The sequence below is a fragment of the Heliangelus exortis genome, chromosome 1, assembly GCF_036169615.1.
Source record: "Heliangelus exortis chromosome 1, bHelExo1.hap1, whole genome shotgun sequence".
NCBI lineage: Eukaryota > Metazoa > Chordata > Aves > Apodiformes > Trochilidae > Heliangelus > Heliangelus exortis.
Genome location: NC_092422.1, coordinates 64,787,591 through 64,802,106, shown reverse-complemented (window position 1 = coordinate 64,802,106; position 14,516 = coordinate 64,787,591). Strand labels below are relative to the sequence as shown.

Here is a 14,516-nt window from a genome sequence, read left to right as displayed (position 1 = left end):
TGTGTGTACTTATATATATATATATGTATATAAATCGGTGTGGCCACCAGCGCACACGCCTATACATGCGCGTACCCCTAAGCTCGCACCGCTGGATACACGCGGAGCCAACGGCCCCGCTAACGGCTCCGCTCCTCCCGCCCCGCCCCGCCCGGGAATCGGCCCCTCCCGCCCCTCCCTTCGGAGGCTCCGCCCACCCCTATGTGAATCCCATCCCTCCTTCCCCCCCCCCCCAGCCCCGCAGCCGCCTGACCGCCGCTCTTCTGCCCTCACCCCGCCGCTCTCATGCCCTCTTCCAACATGGCGGCCCCAGCCTCAGGCACGCAGGCGCCGCCTCGGCTCCTTCCGCCGGGAGCCGCCAGTGAAAGGGAAAAAAAAAAAATTGGGAAATAGAAGGATGGATGGGAACTCGATGGTTTCGCGCGGTGGATAGCGTGGCGTAGCCGCCCCGTCCGCCCGCCCCCCGCCCGCGTTGCACGCCGGGACGCAGTGGGTCCTCCTTCCCGCCCCCCCTCCCCACCCCCGCCCGCCGCCAGTCCTCCGGGCTTGCGCCGCGCCGATATCCGCGTTGCTCCCAAGATGGTGGCGCGGGGGTCGGGCTGAGAGCGAGCCAGTCCCAGAGAAGAGGCGCACCCGTGAGCCCGGCCCTCCCTCTCTCTCTCTCCTTCCCTCCCATCCCTGCGCGCCGCCGGCCTCGCCAGGCCGCTCGCCTCTCCCTTCCTCGCCCCGCCAGGCCGCGGGCCCGTCTCCTCCACCCCGGGGCCCCGACGGTTTCACCGGCGGCAGCAGCAGCAGCAGCGGCGGCGGCGCCGCCTCCACCTCCTCCTTTTCCTCCTCCTCCTCGCCTGCGGCCCGGCCCCGAGCGCGGCGCGGCCCCCGCATGAGCCCGGGAGGCGGTGGCGGGAGTGACCGGGAGCAGCAGGCCGCGGCGCCCAGGTCGGTAGGCGCTGCGCAGCGCCCGACCCGGGGGAGGGCTGGGAGGGGGGGAGGGGGATAGCGCCCGTCTCACGCCGGTTCTAAAGGGGAGAGGGCCGGGAGGCGGCCCTGCCAGCTTCCCTCTGCTGGGGTGATTCCCCCCCTGCTGGGGTGGGGTAGGCGGGCGGGAGGCGCCGGTTCCAGGGGTGCATGGCCTCGCCGGTCCTCCCCCTTCACCCCATGATGCACATGGGTGCGGGACCGCCCCGTCCCTCCCCAGGAGCGGGAAGGCCGACCGGGCGCGTTGCTCTGGGCTTGCTGGGCGACCTTGGGTGAACCCGGCCTGCCCCTGCCTCAGTTTCCCGGCTCGGCCGAGCGGTGCGGCAGCGGTGTCCCCTCTGTGGGGGCTGCTGTGGGTATGGGGCGCCTCGGTGCCTTGGGTACGGTCAGCTGTGGCAGCTGAGGAGGTACGGGGGGGCGAGGTAGTGCCAGGGCGTGTAAGTACCGTGCAAGGTTTGCTTACCGAAGTAGGTATGTTGAGTTCCTCGTCTTCCCTTCTGTCCAGTTGGAAAAGTTGGATCTGCTAACCAGTGAACAGGCTGCTTTGCCGGTAAATGTGATCTATCACTTCTGACTGCAAGACTTGCAGGGTTTCAGTTTTTAAGTGTGCCTTCAGTATTTGTTTTAAAGGAACTGTATGGGTTGTTATGGTTCAAAGTCGATTTGTAAATCAGATGCCTGTGTTGTGACACTGTCATTCAGGAGTTACTACTGCTTAGGAAACAAAACATGTTCCACAACTCTGCTATAAGTGGCAAGAACCTGTAATCTGTAGACTGGAGTTCTGCTTTTTTTTTTTTTCCCTCCAATTGATGGAAACACTTATTTATGTTTCCTTCTGTGTAAATGGTGTTCTAATTTGGAGAGAGAGACATCATTTCAGGGATTGTCCCTCCATGTCTGCATGGAAACTTTCCTACTTCGGTAGGAGTCCGTGCAAACCTAAGCCTTTCTGAGAGTCAGCTTTTTAGTTTGGTTTTACCATGCCTCATGCATGTCTACCAAAAAGTTCCTGAGTAGGAAATTGTACCTGATTTTAGCTATGACTTCCAAAAGAAGTAAGGCCTATGTGATTGCTTTTCAGTTAATTTTTTTTTCTTTTTGACTGATTTGAAAGGGAAAGGATAAAAAGATAAGATTAAGTTCCTAATTCATGCAGTTCCTAATTCATTCAGCATCCAGTAAGAGTAAGTTCCCTGTTAAGGGAGAAGGTACACTGTAAGTTTAACTGCACTGTTAGATGTTTATGTCAGTGGCAGAATAATGCAGGTGGTGAGAGGTACCTCTTGAGAATAATGAAAACTTCTGGAAAATGGGCCTTATAGTTTTCACAAACAGCTTGGTTTGGGAAGTGGCACTAAATAATCTGTGCCCTTTGATCTTGGAAGCAGTTAAGGGTACTTTTAAAATTTCAAAATACCATGAAACAGTTTAATGAGTCTGTTGAACTGAAACTATGTGCATTACCCAGTTGCTATGGGTATTCAATAGCTTTCCTCACGTGTATGTGGAAAAAGCAGATGCAATTTGCAGTGATTGTGACTTGTCTTCAAAACAGTAATGTTCTGTCAGATCCATACAGATTAACCTTGGAAAAAGAGCTAGACCACTGCCTAGGTTTATAGGACTGAAAAAGACCTTTAACTGGAATAATTTCTCTGCAATATTACAAATACTTCATCTTGCTTTTATGAATGCCTTCCATTCCACTTTATATGTTTGCTATCTAATATAGCAGCTTTCATACTGGAATTAACAAGTTCTTTTTATGTTTACTAGTGTTTGCTATTTTAATACTCAGAATACTCACTGGAGTATAGCTCTCAATAATTTAGAAATTAAAGCACCAAGATGATGATTAAATTTTTTTTTTAATTTGAGTTTTTTTAGGAGTATGGTTGTGTGACTGTGTAAAAGAGCTGACCAAAGGGAAGGCAGGCTTGAAAAAGCAGAGATGTTTTAACTTTTTGCAGCAGGGAGTTTCAAAGCCTAGATCTCTCAGTCCAGGTCCTCTCCAGAACTCTTAAGATTGTGTGGGTTTGATCCTTTTTTTAATAGCAAAAAAACACAGTCTTTAATTACTGCTGCTGCTTAAAGACATGCAAATGATGATTCCTTTCTGAATGGAAGTTAAAAATGTGTGTGTTTGTTAAATAAATCTAGGCATGTTCTCAGATTGTTAAGGTCCCCCTCAGAGCATCTTGAGTTCCTCTGTTCCAGTCAACTTAAGAAAAATAAAGTAGGTCATTTTTTGTACGAGAGGACCTGTGTTGGAACTATGAAATTATGTATGTGCCCCAGTGTAAAATCTTGCTTATTTCACTATGCATATGTGATTTGTTGACGTGTTCTTTGCTAGTTCTCTATGAATTTATAGGTTCTACTATACATAAATACATAACTGGGGGAGGAATGTCTTTGAGTCAAGTTTTAACAGTCTCAAAAATCTTTAATAGTGAACATGTTTAAGCATATAACATTTTGTATAAACAATTACTGTAGTGCATTATGTGAAAGTATGGAACACATTTAGTGTTTACATTTTTGTAAATATGATAAACTAATATATCTTAGTTTTTGCTATGTAGGAAAGATTTTATTATTTTTGCCTCTGCTACTTTTGGTTTCATTTTACTTAGGGAATATCCAGAGAGAATTGATCTTTTTTTTAAACACAGGAAATGTGTTCCTCCCTCCCCACCCTAAAGTGTTCATGCACTGAAAGATAGAAGCCAGCAATTCTTAAAACTAGAACATGCAACCAAGGGACAAGAGGAGAGAATTCCTAAAGAATGTAGACATGTATGTCATTTCCAGAGAATCTTTGTTTCTTGTACATTGAGTAAGGTCTTTGTTTAACTTCAGTTAATGAATTTGTATTGATTTTTAAAGAGCAGAGGTGTGTTTTACAGTTCTGAACTGTCCCATACATTTAAGCTAGCTGTGAGTTTTATGGAAAAGCAGTGTCAAAAGACTGTGTCTTTAATCAAATCCTGAATTGTACATGGAAAGAGAGATGTATTTGCTATCAGGATCCCTAGTAAATAGTTTAGAATATGGTATTTACTTTTCAAAAAAATCTCCCCTTCTCCCAAAAGAGTTTTGTAAGCTTTGCTAAATAGTTGGTTGCCAGAGACAGCAGCAATGAGCAAATTGCAATGTTCAAAGGGACTTTTGTCACCTTAAATACTTTGACCTTAACATTTACTGCATTAACTTCCTCTGTTTACGGGCAGTGCCTGACAGACTCACAAGGCTGTGTTGCCCATGATAGAAAAAGCTAGTTCATATGAATAGTAAAGTGCAATATATCTGGATGGTTAGCAGAAAGTCAGCAAATGCAGTATAAAGGTAGTATTTCGTGATGAAGCTACACTTTGGTAGCTATACCAGCCAGTGGGACATTTTTATATTCAGGAAAATAACCTTATAGGAGAAATATATAAAAAGATAAAACCAAGTAATATTGAGGTCCAGGATTAGTGCTTGGCTATTTCCTTGTGAGGAAATAGCACTTGAATTTGCTATTTTGACTAATTCCACGTTCTTGTGGCTAGGAGTGACGGAACTCTGAGGACAAAATAAGGTACTGGTTGCAAAATTATATTACAAATTAAATACTACCATAGTGTTCTGTCTCACAGATACTCTTATGAATGAATCTCTTAAAGGAAGTATTAACTACTTCTTACTTTTAATAGGTTGAGCCTGCTTCCCTGTGTTATGCAAACTGCTGAATGGAGGAAGGGGGCGGAAGTCAGTCTTTATCGATACTCTTTCCATTACCATCCTGCATGGTTCTTTACCCATGTTTTACAGGGTGGTGAAGAATTAGCAGAAGCTGCAGTTGTTCAGCTGAGTGGAACTAAATGGGTGGCTATCCTCTGGACCCTCACTCCACTGTCTTAGGTAAGAGGGGTGGCCTGCTTCTTTTGAAGCAACTTGCATATTCCTTAGAACAGAGGTATGTGTGTTTTAAGAGAAACTTCAGTTAGCAAAGCAGATTTTTGGACTTTTTTTTTCTTTTTTTTTTTTTTTTTTTTTTTTGTAGTCTGGTAGCTTGAAAGGATATTCACAGTACGTAGCTGTTGAAGATTTTTCATCAAAAAGCATTACTGTTTGCATCCATCCTACCAGCTTTAAAAACATGCTCTGTGTTCACATACTTTGCCTTTGAGAATCATGCTTATCTTGTGTAGTATGTCAACAGTGGGACTATACCAGAGGTGAATTACAGCAGTCATGTTTTAGCACAGACTTGAACTGATGTACTGGTTGGCTGCTTGATATGGAGGGTATACTATTTTTGTGTTCATCCTTTGAAATTATGTCACACAAAGGTTAATTAAATTAAGTAACTATATAACACAAACTTAAGAGTCTAAAAGCTACAAGGTACAGTATCTTATTTTGAAACCAAATGGAAATTTGGTCTTGGTGGTCTTTTCATCAATCAGTGGGATGACAAGCAGAAAATCATGAAACCCTTATTTGGGTATGTTGGTTGTCACATAATTGTGTGGCCTTCGGAGTCTGCGTGGTTTGCTTTTCATTCTGGTGTTCTGTAAGGATCTCAACAGGACTTCTGCCTTGACCAAGTTAGAGTTCTAGTGGGGAAGCTAGTTCTTCATCTCCTTCATTGAGGAGACCATGCTCTTACTCTGCTTGGTGGACCCCTTTTTGGAATTGTTGATACTTCCTTGATAATAGTTACAGCAAAGAAATTGGTAAAATGAGGAAATTAGAATAACAAATTAACACCCTCTCTCCCTTACCTTTAGGATTTGGGTGCAGGGGAGGTACAGGAGCTAAATGTAACATGTGGCCAAGCTTGCACAGTGCTGAGAGATACCAGACTTGTCCAGGCAGCCAGACTCTGGTGCTGCTTGTGTACTCCTGCCCTGGTATGTTCTGTGGGACCCAGATTGGAGCAGCTGCAGTTCAGCAATCTGGGAGTGTTTGAGTGTGGTGGAGTGGCTCGTAAAGGAGCTGGACTTATAGGCTGCAGGTCAAAATACTTCAGGAAATGCCACTATAGTTGTAGACAAGTTTTGCTTTATGGTAGTCATGTGTTTGGGCTGATTAATGCTTAAAGTATTTTAATTTTACAGTATTTGTCATTTTCCTAAAAGGTATCAAATGGGTTTATGAAGATAGGTCTGTCACTACTTTAGAATTTCTATTCCAATATGGCTTTTTTCATCTTTTTTGTATAGCCATATTCAGATACTGCTTTCTTTTTAATTTGAAATGAAATCTCATGTCCAAAGTTTTGGTGATATATTTTAATTTTGTTTTGTAGTTTAATATGTGTATATACTCTATTTTATCTTTTAAAAATCCCATATATACCCGCGTACACTGGCAGCAGTAACAGCACCTAGATGTCTTTCAGCTGTGGTAGCAGAACTTGCCTATTGTGGATTACTGATATAAATACTTAAGGTCCACACAGCCTGCAAGTCTCATGGGAGCTCTTTAGAATGTGTATCACTTCTGTGACATAGTGGTAGTTCTTGGCTGCAAAAGTTGAGTCTTCTGTCATAAGGTGGTGATAAATACTCCATTTGTATTGTTCCTCTAACTTGAATATCTTATTGAAAGGAGGATGTTTGTGAGTACTTTTTAATTTGGCTAATGTTTGTATTAAGAATGCCAATTATGAAAGAAAATTATTCTTATTTGAAATTGTTTGAGAAGAGCTATAATAGGTACAGTACTTGCCACTTTTTTTAGGATAGCATGTTCAGAATTTTTCCTCCTGTTCCTGTCTTACGACAGTTATATAAAAAATCCAAAAAAACCAGTGGACAACCATAATTTAAGCACGTGATAGATGATACTGCTGTGACTTCTGATCTGACCGCTTCAGACCAGACAAAGTATTTTTCATAATTTATACTTAATTTCTTAAATATCTTGCAATTCTGTACACTACAGTTTAGTTTTTTCTGTAGCATACTGTCTTTGTCATTATCATTATCATTCACTGTGCCTTGAAGTCTACTTTTCTTACTGAGAATGTATGACATGGTTGTATAAAAGCAGCTCTTTTGACTGGGCATGTGACATGAAGATTTCCTTACGTTGAGTGGAAGCAATAGTGTTAGCCATGCCTTTAGTCACATTTCCATTTGCATTTTTTTAGACAGATGTGGCTTAATGCTAATGAATAAGTACACTAAAGGTGAGTGTTAAAGCACATCTGACTGCTGAAATTGTTTTCATTCCTCTTAGACAAGTATTACAGATTCCACATCTCATTTTATTGTAGTTCAGGTAGTCTTTCACAAATTTTTTTAGTAGACTGCTGAACTCCTGCCCTGCTGTGGTGTGGTAGCTGGTGAGTGGAGATTGAGGTAGGAGAACTGGGAGTTCAGGTGCTTCAGTTTTGTGCCAGTTAGAATTACTTGCTCATCTGCTGCTAGCTACATGCTGTTAAGCAAATCTTCTGTTTTCATCTCCTCTACTGTGTTCTTGTTTCTTCTGTAGATTTTGCTATCTTGAACTGCATAGCTTCTGTTATGTTTGGAACCCTTGCTTCCTTTTCTCCTATTGTTGGGCAATAGTTCTAAGATTCCGGATAGATCTGTTCATGAGACTTTTTTGTGCTGTACTTTGTGCACTTCTTGTGCTCTGTGCACACTGAAAATTGGGGCTTTTGTACCTTAGAGGGGAATGAGTGAATTTTATACAGATGTCATCGATCTGTGTGGGTTCATGAACAAATAATACACTGGAGTCTGAGCCAAAAGTTCTGTGATACGAGGTGTGAAAATATTGGTTGTGTTTCTCAGAGTACTTTTAACTGACTTTGCCTCATGGTGTCACTGTGAATGAATAATTATTCTTCAGTAGAATATAAAGCAGTTATTCTGGATTTCTGCTCTTGGTATGGAGTGGAAATACCACCTCCAAAGAGGAAAATCATCAGATACTGTATCATACTGTTCAGATTAAATTTATTCTTTTTTTTTTTTTTTTCCCCTTCTGAATGGTGGTACAGTTTTATTGACACAGTTGAATAACATTAGCTTATTCATCCTAATTATGCATAAATCCACATAATTACCATAACTGTTTGTTGAAATAGCAATCTTGTTTCATTAAACAGGTAGGGTGCCATATTTAACTTTAAATTAAATATCAAAAAACTGTGTACAAACTGTTTGTGTTGTAGAACTTTACTGGCACAACCATGTCAAACCAGGATCACACCTTTTCACATCACTGATACAGAACTGGGCCTTTGGTACTGGGGGGGTTCCCTGTTGGTTGACATCTTTAAGACAACTGTGACAATGCTCTTAAGGTAACCAAAGCAGGACTTCCTTGTGGGAAATGTTGATCTGTATCAGAGATAAGCCTAAATTACCTGCATTGGATTTGTTTGTTCTTAAGAGTTTTGGAACACAGAAATTAAGTATTAAATCTTTGCACTACTGAAGTCAATTCAGTATCAAATTATTAGCTTGCTGGAAAGTAACTGATAGATTTCTTCAGTTATGTTCCTGTTTGGCTATTTTGGTCACTTTTTCCTCTGAAATTGGTGGTGCTTTTAGGTGTGTGTTTGAAAATGATTGGAATATGTTTTAGTCATGAGTCCCTTGTTAATTATGGCTTCCCTGAAAATGAACAATTGATAGAAAAGCTTATCAAATTCCAGCAGTTCCAGCAGTCTTGTGGAGCCAGAAAAAAGATGTAGTTCTATCTTGATTTCTTTTGAGAACTGTTTTTTTTATTATTATTTTAAATACTTCTATTATTATAAATACTTCTTTCTTTTAGCGGGGATTGTTAAGGGATAAAGGAACCTTGCCAGAATCATCCAGAAGAAGGAAATGGATATTTGTAATGAACTGGATGAATGGAATTGTAAAACCGTATTGCATCACTAGAAAGGAAAGAATAGGGAACATTGTGTGTTTGTACTTTCTGCTTTTGTAGTTTCTATAACATATTAAGTATTTTCTGTTGCAGTTCTTATGGAAAGTATGATTTAGTTTGGGAAGTCACATGCTTTAGTTTTACGTAGTCCTGTGAGGAGTTTAACTCGATGATCCTTGTGATTCCAACTTGAGATGTTCTATGATTCTGTTCTGTCATTCTAAGTCTGTTTCCTCCAGTTGAAAACTTGTGACTAATTGAATGGCTGTTCTTGAATTTATCATTTTGAAGTTGTATTGAGGTTCAGATTGGTATGGAGCAAAAACTGAATTGTAATGTTTTGCATTATAGGTACAAGAACTGTAGAAGTCCGTTTTAGAGTTTGAAAGAACAAGTTTCTGCAGCTCTGGAAAGATATGGTATGTTTGTTTTCACTTATATTGTCTGTATGCTAATACTTATAATAACAAATAATTATACTTTTCCCTGATTTTATTATAAATTAAGGAAGAAACATTCTCTTCCATTTTTTTGACTGATGTCTGTTATTTGAATATAGTTCTTTAGAAACCTGAGTTGTTTTTTCTTGGAGAAATACATACTGATGATTCAACACCAGTGAATTGCATTTTAATTTATTTTACAAGCTCAGCATCATTCAGCTACTGTCCATCTGTTTCTCCATGGATTGGCTAAGAGTGGGTGCTGTTTCTGAAAGGTGTTCATTTTCCTTGCTGCTGAGGCTCTTTATGTGCTTTTCACACTGCTGAGCTTTTACAGTTTTTAGGTATGATATAAAAAAATAAGTTCAGATTTACTAGAATACTTGAGCAAATATCAGTGAAAGTCAAATTTGCAAATTGGAAATACAGACCTTCATTATATAATAGTAATAATAATAATATAACCTTCATTAGCAGCTTTTAATCTGAGCCCATGGCACATGGTATATCTTTTTGTCCAGGCTCTTATATGTATAGCCAGCTGAAAAATACATACATGTATCACAGCAAGGTTGGAACCTTAACTTGTAGCTATTTTAATTTCCATTTTTGAATGTTATTCTTGTGTAGTCCTGTGTGACTATCTGGTAGGTACAGAATAACTACACTACCTTGTAGTATCTCCTAAGTTCTGTAGTTCTGCAACTTGGTACATAAAGAATTTTTGACTCTCTTGCATTGCTGCATTCAGAAAAAATTATAATTAAGTTCATTTTTCTACCATGTTAAATAGGTAATATATGCATATATAAGATTGTATGTAGTTCCTTCAACAACTGTTGCTAAGCTATGCGTTTACTTTCTTTTTTGACAACTTAAAGTATGAGGAAGAACTCAGCAACTACTGATATGAATTCTATATGGTTTGTGTTTATGCATAGATTTTTCTTCTGAAGATACATAAGAACATACTTAAAGTTTATTATTTAAAGTTTTTTTTAAGTTTTGAAATCTCAACCCTGCAAAAGGGTTTTTGGATGTCTTTTTTCTTAAGTTCTGTTTCATAGGAAGCTATAGACTAAGCTAAAATGGTTAATTCTAAGCTGAAACTTTAAATATAGTATGTGCTAATTAAACAAAAGTAAATCTGTTAAGAAGCTGTAATGTTACATTATCACAATCCAGATGCTCCTGAGAGAATTGTATAGATTGGTCCTTTACTCTAGCAGGCATCTGGCAGGTAGTATATATTCATTTATGCACCCACAGCACCACTGGGACCACCCACCTGCTTCTTGCTCTCCAGTTTCAATACCAGTTGTGTGTATGATGGCCGTTCTTCAAACCTAAGCCATTTTTTCTGTATTGCAATGATTTCTGCTGGCTGCTTTTTTTCTGAATGTCCAACTGCTTGTCACTGTATACATGCAGAGAGTCCTGTATGTGCTTCATAGACCCGTGAATAATTCCCCTCCAACCCCCCACAACTTGTGAGTAACTTGTGAGAATACTAATAGGACATCAGAAAAGCTGAATGTTATTCTACAGAAGTCCATCAGTGCTTGGTCCTAATATGAACTATACATAAATGTTTTGGTGACACTGAAGACTTTAGTGAATTAGCAGGTACTTTTACATGGAAGGCTGCATGAAAGATGGGTGGCAAAAGAAAGGAAAATAAGAAAGCATAAGAAGGACAGGTGGAATAAAAGTTTAAATATTAAAGCTGAAGTGAAGCTGTAAAACTTACCTGTTTGGAAAATAACTTAACTTGATACCTAACCAGTAAAAGGAGAGGTGCTGAAAGAAATTTAAATAGATGGTTGGATTTCACCTCCTGATGTAGGAGGGGCTTTCCATCCTCAACTATGTATCGTTTTGGAGGGAGCTTGAAGTTGCTGAAATAAGTGAGCTAGGGTGGTTCTGCTGTAAAAATTAAGGAATGTGTGTAGCATAATCAAAATGAATTGTGGTCTAAATGAAAAATGCAGAGGCTAAATATAATTTCAGATTTCCCCCCCTTTTTACAAAGGTGAATTAAGTACATCTGTGATCTTACTAGAATATCAAACCAAAACCAAGTGTTGAAGTGAAAATTCTAGTGTCCATAGTTGTTGGGGCATTTGCAGAAAATTAGAATAACACACAGGTCTTTAGCTTTGGAGATGATGGAAGTAACACTGCAGCTTTCTCTGTTACTATGTGATTTTTGGAGTATTGGCATCAAGACGAAGTGAGTACTACAGATATTACAGGATGAAATTTTAAATATAAATACTTTATCTCTGTATATTGAGATGGACCAAAATCTACTTTTGTTAAACTCAGTTGCTTGTGTTTTTACGGATGTATAAGTTCCAGAATGGCACCAGGTATAAGTTGAAGATAATAGCGCATCCAGATCCCTACCCCAAATAATTTACTCAAAAATTAATTGTCCTCAGTGTCCTGCATGCTTTCCTAGTCTTGATTTGTATTTGTCAACCTTCACTTTCTAGTTATGGGGTTTTGTATGCTTTCTTTTAATTGGAAGATCTTATTAAAGTGCCCTTTCAGCGCTATGAGAGGACTTAATTCTCTTCCAGTATCCATATAGATTAGCATGATTATTTTGAACCTGCTATTTCTAATCACAGAATCACAGGGCACTTTCTCCTGTCTTCATACTAATTTTGTGACTCTGTACTGCTACTTCAGGAAAGCTTTCAAAGAACATTAAATAGTGAGAGAACTGGGCTCAAATTTTTGAACAGGTCTGAAGTACTTTGTGCAGATGAAGAGACACCTTTCCAGGAATGTTCATGAGTCATATCTGTCATTGTAACTGCACTACTGGGAGCTGTGTGCATTTGCTAATCAGTTGTGACTCTCTTAGTTACTTTAGGTTGACATTTTTCCAGGATAGAACCAAATTCTTTTGGTCTTCTCATTATTGGATTTTGTACAGGTCATTGTTAGTTGAATGTTTTGGTTTACCAGGCAGCGGAAAAAAAAATAGGTATAGATGCCTTACTGGTTTTTTGCAGCTCCATTAGGATTTACGTAATCAGGTTTTATTAGTGGCTCTTTTATTTTGTTTTAAGATCATGGTAATTTGACCTGCTATTAGTTGCATGAAGAAAACTTCTGAAATCTTAACACCTTTTCATGTTTTCGGTGGTGAAAGCGGCATGCAGGCAACAAACAATTAGTGTTTCCAACCTTATAAATTGTCTTAAACAAATTGTCTTAAATATGCCTATTATGCTGTTACTTTTTCTCACTGTATAAAAGGCCAGCTGCCCTAGTATTTACCAGTTCCTTTTTTGAAGTAGTAAGCTAGCTAGGGGTAGTACTGAGGCACCTTTTACTGTATAGTATATGGCAGTTGTTTCACCATGGTACACTAAGTCATTCTGGGAATGTATCAATTTAATTACTGGGGGCTTCGGATAAATTCTTCAGGAAACATATGAAAACAGTCTTCTGAGAGAGATGGTTATTTTTAATTAAGCAACTTGAATTCTGGCACTTGATGGTAAGGATGATGGTACTTCTTTTTACAGGTGGATCACCCCTTCTCTCAAGTTCATCTGTCGGAAAGAGAATCTTAAAATATTTAGATAAGAGATTACTCTGGTGGATACTTAGAATTCTTTTGTAAAGGAAACTTTTTAAATTTGTAAAAGTGCTACATTCTAGGGCACCCATCTTTCAAAAAGGTCAATCTGAAGTCATAGTTTAAATAAGAAAAATGTTCTTCCTCTCATGGTTCTTCCTAGGCCTCAGATACTGGATGTCAGTTGCCACATTGCTGTGCTGTTACAGCAAGTGAACATCAAATAACATAGGGAAGGTAGCAGGAAACCCATGCAACTGACAATGTTCAGTTAAGTGATTCTTAGATGGATTTTTTTACTTTATTTTTGATTGCTGACTAGTAGGTATGTATGTTCTCCACCATGTGGCTTTAGGTTCTGTATGCTGAAGCTGCAGGCCTCATCTTCGCTCATGTTTGTGATTCAAGACTTTCAAGATTAAATGAAATATATGAAGATACCATCAGCCAGCAGCAGAATTGATTGTAGCCTCTTTTTATGCATCTGAGCTTTATGTCTGACTTCTTGCTCTTTCTCTCATTTATTATTTATTTCCTCTCCCTTTTCGAACTGATAGGAACATTCTTTTCAGAAGATCTGTACCTTTGTCACACTGGAAAACTGGGTGTTTTCTCAAACTACTGCCTGGACACTATTTATCTTGTTCCCTCTTAATGCAGGCTACTCTGTGGAACACAGGGTTCTTCAGATACATGGTTTGAAAACATGATGTTGTGTATTGTCTTGCTAATTATAATAGGTACTGTTGTAGTCCTGATTGAATCTGCTTCTTGTAAGTAGTCAGTAGGCAGAAATAGATGTGTCTGTACATCCAGTCCCAAAAAGCCTAGCAGCCATCATCAATTTCTTGAACATACTCCACAGACACAAATTTTCTGTGATGTCTTTATCTGCTCTGTGTGCTTTGGTAAGCCTAACCTGTCAGGTATGCTAATCGTGACAGTAAAGAGCATATAAATCTGGGTAATAAGAATAAATATATGCTTACCTTTTAGAAGGTAAGTTATATCCAGAGTTAGAGAGTTTTTGTAAGGAAATGTCTGTGACCAAAATGCAGTTGATTTAGGTCAGTTTTCTGTTCTTCAGAATTCCAAGATGTTAGTCTGTTAATCAGTGTGGTTGCCCTTTTCTGATCAAGTAGTATCCTTTGACTGTCTTACCAGTTTTTTTCCTGCCCTGTAAAGATTCAGCAGTCAAAATGTCCTCTGCTGAATCTGTGTTCAGAATAAGGGGTCTTTGGCAGTCTCCTTCACCACCCACCCCATGCTTTTCAATGTGCTGGTCTCTATGTGCAGACAGTACTCTGGGTGTGAGTAAGGTTTTAGAAAAATATTTTTTTCATCTGTGCTAGAGAATGCTTTTCTGTTGTATTCTGTCCCACAGGAGTGGCAGCAGAGAAAGGTGGGGAGGACAGGATGAGAAAGGGAGGAGGGGAAAACGATTCATTAAGATTTCTTGCATCTGAATTGTTGAAAAGTAGCATGAGATTTTTAGATGCCAGTCTAGTAAATCTAGTTATAAGGTATCTAGTAACATATTAGAAATGCAGCAACCACCCGATTCAAAGCTCTGATCCACAATAAATTCATTTTGTGGATACAAATTTTACTAC

General features: G+C 39.7%; 1 protein-coding gene across 15 annotated transcripts in view; it reads left to right on the top strand.

Moving 5' to 3' along the window:
- Positions 1–796: 796 nt before the first annotated feature.
- UBE3A (ubiquitin protein ligase E3A) overlaps positions 797–14,516 on the top strand; it is a 53,712-nt gene continuing 39,992 nt past the window's right edge. For 3 of the 15 annotated variants that reach the window (XM_071746449.1, XM_071746346.1, XM_071746334.1), the window contains exons 1-3: positions 797–936; positions 4,795–4,884; positions 9,214–9,281. The gene's annotated coding sequence lies outside the window, so the exon portion shown is untranslated. Of the gene's footprint in view, positions 937–1,245; positions 1,526–4,676; positions 4,885–9,213; positions 9,282–14,516 lie in introns of those variants that run through there. The other 12 variants (XM_071746453.1, XM_071746429.1, XM_071746436.1 and 9 more) reach the window with 7 other exon arrangements.